Raw genomic sequence first — 8,881 nt, 5'->3', positions numbered from 1 at the left:
TCATCCCTCAAGGCGACATATAATTATGATAAGCTGTAAAAAAATAACACAATAACTACATAAGTGAAATAGCTACATATTCATAAATACAAAATATTGTCGATTGACATACCAAAACTTCCGATAATGTGAATCGGGAGAAAGTCATCCCAAGTACTGAATTCTACCGAATTACATACCAAAATTTCAACTATATGATTCAAAATAAAACCATTCCAAGTACTAAATTCTGTCGATTATAGACTAAAACATTTAAATAAAATGTCCGACTAAAACCATTCGAATTACTAAATGTTATCTATTACGTGCAAAAAAAATCAACTAAGAAGTCAAACTAAAACAATCCAAAGAACTAAATAATACTGATTACATACCAAACCAAATCATCCAACTACACAAGTTAAAAATAGCTATCCAAAATACTAAAATATTTTTAAGTACTAAGAAAAATAATTGTGCTCCCGTTTCTTCCCCAAGACCCTGGGGACTCTGTCCCAAGCAAGATCTGCCTCTTTCAACAACGACGACACCTCGAGATTAAGGAATAAATGTCTTACTCTCAGCCTCTCTCATTAAGAACCCGGCAGAGGACTTGATGACATTTATCAATCCAGTTTGGTAGAATAGTCTCAAACTCATTGGATACCTAGAACTTAGAAATCAGTCTGTTTCTCTCATCTTGGTGATGACAGCAACAGTAGATGCGAAGGCCAAAAACTTCCTCCTCGAAGACAAAACATGCTCAAATTGGCGCTCCTAAGAAACAACGCCCTCTAAAGCCTCATCCCTTTTGGATGAGTGTCATCTCGAGGAAGAGACCTCCTCATCTGGAGGTGTGTCATCTCAAGGAGGAGAGGCTTAAGAGAAGAGGGAAGGTCGAGCACCTCCTCTTCATGGAAGACTGTTGTCTAGCGAAGACATCCTTCTTGAGGTGTGTCATCTCGAGAAGGAGAGCCCTAAGAGGAAAGTGGAGGTCTTGAGGAGGAAAACTCTAAGCAAAAAGGGAAGTTCGAGCACCTCCTCCATAGGAATGTCATCTTGAGGAGGAGAGCTATTATATCAAAGAAAAAAACCTAAAAGAGGAAAGGGGAGGTTGAGAGCCTCCTCTTCCTAGAGACGTGTCATCTCGAGGAGGGGAACCTTAAGGGGAGAGTGAAGGCCAAGCTCCTCTTCCCCTTGGCGAAGTGTTGTCTCAAGGAGACCTCCTCCTTCTGAGGTGTCTCATCTCGAGAAGGAGAGCCCTAAGACCTCCTCCTAGAGGTGTGTTATCCTAAAGAGAAGCGCCTAATGGGAAGAGCAGAGGTTAAGTACTTCCTTCACATGGATGAGTGTCGTCTCTAGGTAAGATCTATTCCTTTTCATCTTGCGGCCACAAAATTGTTGTTATGTGATCAGACGAATATCTCACCAAATATGGATGGACATCATCCCTCGTACGAGATGAAAGCCAACCACTAAAAAAAAAAACTCAATCATGGTAACACACTCAATGTGGTTATTGGCCGAGCGCGAGGAACCCCAGTTTGGTCGTTGGTCGTACACAAAGTGCCTTCACGTGCAACAATTTGAACCAACACCTTGATATGGCCAGGGGGTTTCACCCCACTAGTGCGAGGTAGTGCCTTGTGTTAGCTCACTAGCCAACTTGCGGGAACTCCTCGACCTAGTGGGGGGTCTCAATGCCTCGAGCTGGAGACGCGTGGGGTTATCTGCGTGTGACCTCAAATTACCAAGCTAAGGCAGCGCCTTGACCTGGTGAGTCCATGCGCCACCTCCATCGTCGTCTGACAGTCACTCCTAGTCGAGGTAACGTGCTGCCTCACACATTTGTTCCACACTACGCCAACCTAGAGCCACCCCCTAGAGCAAGCGAGAAGGCCTCGCTGGACGCCCTTCTACTAGTTGCGCCTACCCTACTCCCACTAGGTCTAACCACCATTGCTTCGCACCTACTCCCTCCCATATATTAAAGGCTTTGATTCTCCTTATGCGATTACTTATTCTCAAACGGACTATTATTGCTAACGGTAAGTATCGAGTCCGAGAGTGGGGTGATATATGATGTATATATTAGTAACATTCATTTATTTAAAAGGATCGAAAATAATTTTTATATACAAACCACATAATAAATGCATACACCCTACCACACTATAAAATTCACAATACCACTATAAATATCATATATATATTATTTTTTAAATTAAGTTCACTTCACTATTCATTGACAAGACAAGTCATTACTCTCTCTCTCTCTCTCTAATAAATTCTCTCTCTACAAACATCTGACTTGGGATGTAATATTTCTCGAGGATAATTTTTCTAGTAAACTCCTCATTCAATCTACTACCACATAAAAATGAACAGAATGTTTTCAAGTTAAAGAACTAGCCAGGATAAATAGAAGAAAAAGGATGTAGTCTTATAGACAATCATAATAACTACTTTCAAACTATTTAAACTAACCAAACCTACAAGACAATGTTGATCTATCATCTTCTTGGAAATTAAAAATAACATAAAATTATGGATAAAGTGGTCCCCCTATGCTATGGGTTGACCATAGGGATGACAATGAGTCCGACTCTCCCACCCCAATTAAGCTGGGTTTTGCAACCTTAAGTGGGTTTTGGTGTGGATTTTTGTTTTTATAATAATTCTTATTGAAAATTGTGCCCCCGTATGAGTATGAATGTCTTCTCATAATAGGATTAAACACTCAAGAGATGAATCTTAGTGTATGGTGGAATGTAAGGGATGTTCTAACTTATAGGCAACTTTTCCAATCTTTTCAGTTATCTTAAAAGGCCTAAAATATTTGGGAGATAGGTTTAACTTCTTTCTCATCTGGAAAGAAGTTTATCTGTATGATTTAACTTAAGATACATCATATTCACCACTTTAATACTCCTCCCAATCCTCTTTGCATTAGTATATTCTTTTATATTATTCTAAGCTTGATGGAGATTTTCATTGAGAATATGTATGATCTTTTGTTTCTCCATCATCAGTTATTGAACATCAGTCCACGAGGTTTGACTGTAAGGCCCCATGGAAAACGTGAGTGTTGATATTCGTAGGGTGCTTGGAAAAGAGTTTGTTTAAAGCTGCTATGATGGTTTGTTGGTTCATACCACTACTCAATCAATGACTAGGGGTGTTAGTTTGATAATGCTGAATCAAAATTTTGGTACACCATCGAATACCGATCAAAATTTTAATTTGTTTCGATAAAAAACAAATAAGTTTTAGACCATGGCTTTACATTCTACCCACATGGTCTGATTTCATGAGAAATTTTACACATTCTCAATTCCCCATGGCTCACGCCATGGCTCCTATGATAACAATATTTATAATATTATTTAAATTAATTATAGTATTATATCTATAATTATTATTTTTAATTAATTAAAGTATATTCTGATAGTATAATTATAGTTTTTAACTTTTAGATCCATGACTCGAGGTTTAGGTCCTCCCTTTTTAGGACATGGTCGAGGTCTTAGGTTGTCGATTCTATGGCCAACCATTGATGCTGTGGAAGTATCAACATGACCACCCCTTACCATTAGAGCCCGTCCAGTGTCGCAGAGCCCGTCGATGGATCTGAATATGGGCTACAAGGCCCAACACATCACATGTTGGGTCGTTGATCGCCCCCCATCACACATCCCCTCCCCCATCAGTCCCCACATCCCCCAACCCGTCCTCTGTACCACCACCATCATTAGCCTTGCGTACATATATTAGCCTTTCCCAGCGTGAGGTAAGAAAAATAAATTGTTATTAATTTTTTTATTACATTTTTTTCAATGGATACTAATAAATTATTTTTTTAGGTTGTGTCAAGATTTCCATAGCTCCATTACGGTTATGTTGGACGACAACTTTCCTCATCCATAGACCTATATAAGAGATGTCTTACCGAAACACCAGCCCTTCTGGTTCGACTAGTTCTAGGTAACTAATTATTATTTCTTTTAATCACATTTTTAACAAAATTTTGCTGCTCATTCACACTTTTTTTTGTCTCTCCGTATTTCATCTTACTTACTATTAGGGTTGCACCAACGATGCAATGTTCAAATTCTTCAAAATGCTTGTTGGGAAGTATATTCGTTGGAAACTCAACGAAACTAGGGTGACACTCGTATAACCATTGTGGTTGGCCAACGAGATTCAACGCCAGTTGTAGGAGTACTGGGCGTCCTCCAAGTTCCAGGAGGTGGCTGCTAAGACTAATGGCAACTAGGTGGTCAATACAACATCTGCAACCATTATATACCAAGGGGCGTCATCTTATATTAGAATGCATAAAAGGAAGCTAATAAAATCTTTTTCTTTAATAATGAATTTTGGAATATTAATAAATATGGTTTAGTTATTAAATTATAGTCTTACGATGTTCATTTGTTGCATAGGAAACATAGTTAAGTAGGTAGCCAACGCAGATGGAGCTCTTCTACCAATGCTACAAGAAGAAATCCGACAGTAACTGGAGCGGGTCCAAGGCAAAGTAGGTGGGAGTAAGTACATTAAATTAGTAACAAGTTTATTAACTGTTTGTTCATATAGTAATTAGTTTTTCTTATTTCATGATATCTTCCAGATGTTGCTGGACGACCAGCATACCCAAGCACCTATAATGTGCAAGAGCTTCCTGCTTTTTCAATAGGTTCCGTAGCCCAGACCAAGCAGCAGCTGTTGATCTTAGCAGTCGACGGCTAGAATAATTACATTGTATTTGGTTTGGGTGCAAAGGCCTACACGCCGGCTGCTCGACCATCATAGAGGATTGCGCCACTACCACCACCACAAACCCCATATCCAGACACCATCAAACTGAATGATCGTATCTCGAGGATGGATGAGATGATGATGCATATGATGATGCACTTACCCATCCCTCCATTCCTCAATGTCCAGCCATTCTTAACCTCCAATAGATAATCCGACCCCAAGGGATGACGACGGCCAGGAGGAGAGGAGGTTGCTTTAGATTAGTTTTTTTTTTAAAAAAAAAAAGATATCTGTATTTTTGCACTTTTTTAATTAATACATATATATATATATATTATGTTATTAATTGTGCTCTCAATATTTGATTGTAGTTCAATTTATTTAAAATTTTAATTTATAGAACTTTTAAAAAAAACTTATTTTAATTATCAAAATTAAAATTTGAAAGATTAATTAAAAATCAAAGAAATTCAAATATTTAATATAGTAAGAATAAAATAAACTAATCAAAGAGATCATCATGATCCACGCGCGTAATTGATAAAACTTAATCAAAGTAAAATTTTCAAAGCACTGTCACAATATGTGGTCATAATCAAGAAGGGTAAGATACCTCTATCTCTTATATTAAAAAAAACTATAAACGTCCCCCAATTTTCCAGTTGAAGGGAAGCAACTAAAGAAACGTATCTTGAGACGTACGTGCTCTACATCAAACATGCACATGATGAACTAATTACTAGGTAGCATGTACATCGTATGGTTTGATTTTGGTCCCAGTGGACACATGCAAATAATGATAATGATGCAGGTCGCACAATTTGGGTCGGATCGTTGTATTTGGTATCTTGAGATCAGACTGTTGAATTCCTCTTTGAGCTTACTAAGGGTGAATTTTGAGAACAGAACACACGTTAGGTTTGTTGGATATTTAAAAAAAGTGGGGTCTAAAGCGATCAGTGGAGAACGAGTAAGATAAAAAAAAAACGTGATAAATGCACTTCTCATAAATGTTCATAAATGCTGGTATTTATAGTGTACGATATCGCTTATAAACTTGCCACGTGGCATCATCTGGTTATCCGAGTGTCAGGTAATCCGACGATTATCAGAGCGGGCAGGTCAATTGGATTGGGTCGAGTGACCCGATCCGTGTCTTCATATGCAGATCCTACCATTAACTGTAAATTTCTTTAAAATAAAAGGAAAATTTAATCTTTTAGTGAGTACTCTCATCAGGTGATGATGGGATACCCACCGTCTTGTTCCACTTAAAGGGAATGGGATCCACTTCCCTACCAACTATCATGCCATCCAACTTCCATACCCACTTTCCCTTTGACCCATAATTAACCCCCCTCAAATCATACTTATTAGTGTGTCAATTTACCACTTATGTCCAAACATATATATAGCGTAGATGACTTTTATATGTATATAGTAGAATAGATATACAACTGGATAAATCGAGGTTGGGATTTGAAATTCTTATTATAATTCAATAGATTTTATATTATATATAGTCAGAGACAATAGTCTGTCACCTTATTTAATCTACACGTGCGTACGGTCTATTTATAATTGTGGATAAAAAACAAATTTTGTATATGTTGGTCAAGAAAAATGACAAAACTACTCGCCGTCCTCTCAATTTGAATAGCTGTTTGAAATGATGAAAAAGTAAAAAAAAAAAGTATATATACATATATATATAGAAATAATTGCATTTGAGAAAAATGAGATAAAGTTCTTAGTATCATATAGTTATTTTTATGTAGATAACGTTATATCGAAAAATAGAATATTTTTTAAAAACTTTGAAAAGTTTATATAATTTTAAAAATTTAACCTATCAAAGAGGAGGATAATTCAATATTATCTTAAGATGTCCTCCTCATATTCAAACTTTGGACGTCAAACTGTTTGTATTTAGAATTACTGATATTTAATATTTTAACATGCCCTCCAACCCTCACGTGCAGCCCCTAATATTATATTAAACACTCACGTTATTTAAAAATTTAAATTATTATAAAACAAGTTATTTAATATTAACAAATATTTTATTGTTTGATGTATGCCACAAAGATGTAATTTATAATGATATATTTTCTAATTATTCTATATCATTAGATTAATTATGATATCTAACAGAATATACGATGTACGAATAAACATCTGAGTTTTCTTGTAACACTAAAAGTATTTAAAAAATGAAATACATTTATTTTGCTTCTTGGGTGCTTATGCATCTTTCTGAATTATTTGTAATGATGATTTTATTAATAATTTTCTTGTCGCTAGTTGTAAACAATGATATTTTTTATGCAGTATTTGTTATTATTAAAATTATGAGAATTACTATTATAATAAAATTATTCTTTTTTATCACTAAATAAATATCGATGTGATTTTCGTAAAAACAAAAAAAAATCATTACCTAAGAAAATTTTGTGAAAAAATAGCCACATGTTTGTTCTTGGCCCCTTTTAGTAATCAATGGATCAAACAATAATTGAATTAGCAAATTAACAGGTTTGTTCATTTATGGAACACAACTTTTACGCTGATATAAGTCCATAATTATGGCTAATGATATTTCACGTGCTACTATATATGTCTAATTGCTACTCATCATTAGTTCATTAGCCAAAAGAGACTGTCGTTGTACCTACACATATGCTTAACATGCATAAATTAAGGTTCAAGTGTAGTTTTTATTGGATTAAATGCAATTTACCCCACGTGATATTTGAAATGAGTGAAAAAAAACCTCTATAAAAATAAATTTAGCAGATTATCCTTCTTTGTTTTGGGAAAGGAAGCAAATTAATAGGGGGTAATTTGTTCTATTCCAAAACACAAGGGGGGAATTTGCTATTTTTTTTCATAGGGGTGTCTTTTCTCATTTATCATATCATATGGGGGTAAATTGTATTTTTTTTCTTTTTTAGTCTGTAACTTAAGTCTTTTTATGTTTTTGTCTTTTAACTTTTTAGGATAGTATTTTTTATCCTGTATCTTTTTAATTTTTATAATTTTAATTATTTTTTACGTTGGAGGTCACCCTTCTTACTGATGAAAGTGAATTCACACTAGAAAAAAAAAAGCAATTGTTTGGAATGGTTTTTTGAAATAGCTTTCAATGAATTTGGATCAAGAGGATGAATTTTGAAACGGATTTTGGGAGGGTCTGTTGCCCGTCCGTACTAGTAAAGTAGAAAAATTTTGTCACAAGAAAAATATATCCATCGCAAAGTTGGCGCTGAATTCGGACGGTTTCATCATAAGCCCATCATAAAACTTGTCCGATATACAAATATGAGTATAATTCAATTTGCACTAACTTTTGTAGTGAAATTGAGAACGATATCTATTTATAATTTAGCCGAAACTTTATGAGAGGTTTTCGTCACAAAATTGTTACAACTTTTGGCACGGGTTTTTCGTCACAAATAATTAAAAGGTGGGATAAATTTAAGACATCTTCTATAACGGCATACTTTGGGACGGATCTTGTATCATTTTGCAGCGATTTTCGGTTCAATTTTTAAAATTTTCAGTGGTTTTCTTGTTTATATACTATTAAATTTTGCAACAATATCCATTACAAAATCCGCTTCACAAATTACTCTTTTAAAAACAATTATTTTTATTTTATTTTTTATTAAATTAAAATTTTTAAATTTAATTAATATTGAATTTTAATTGTGATAATTAAAACTTATATTTGTAATTATAATAATTCATTTTTAATTTTAATTTTTAAGTTTTGTTTTTCAAAGTTCTATAAATTAAAATATTAAATAAATTAGATTGTAATTAAATATTAACAACATAATTAATAACATAATATATATTAATTAAATAAAGTGTATAAAATACAAACCATTTAAAAAAAAAAAAAGCCTAATTTGAATCGGGCTCCTCATCCTGGTCGTCAGCATCCCCTAAGGCCAGGTTACCTATTGGAGGCTGGGAAGGCTCGGACATTGGAGGGATGGGTAAATGTGTGTGTATATATAATTATATCACATTCAATATTTATGAGAACATATATACTTTCTATATACGTATAACCAAACACTTACTTGTAATTGGCGTGACTACTTAATAGTTGCACAACACATAAGTCTCG

This window comes from Sesamum indicum, linkage group LG2, assembly GCF_000512975.1.
Source record: "Sesamum indicum cultivar Zhongzhi No. 13 linkage group LG2, S_indicum_v1.0, whole genome shotgun sequence".
In the NCBI taxonomy this organism is placed as follows: domain Eukaryota; kingdom Viridiplantae; phylum Streptophyta; class Magnoliopsida; order Lamiales; family Pedaliaceae; genus Sesamum; species Sesamum indicum.
The sequence above is the reverse complement of the archived record's forward strand: the minus strand, read 5'-3'. Positions refer to the sequence as shown.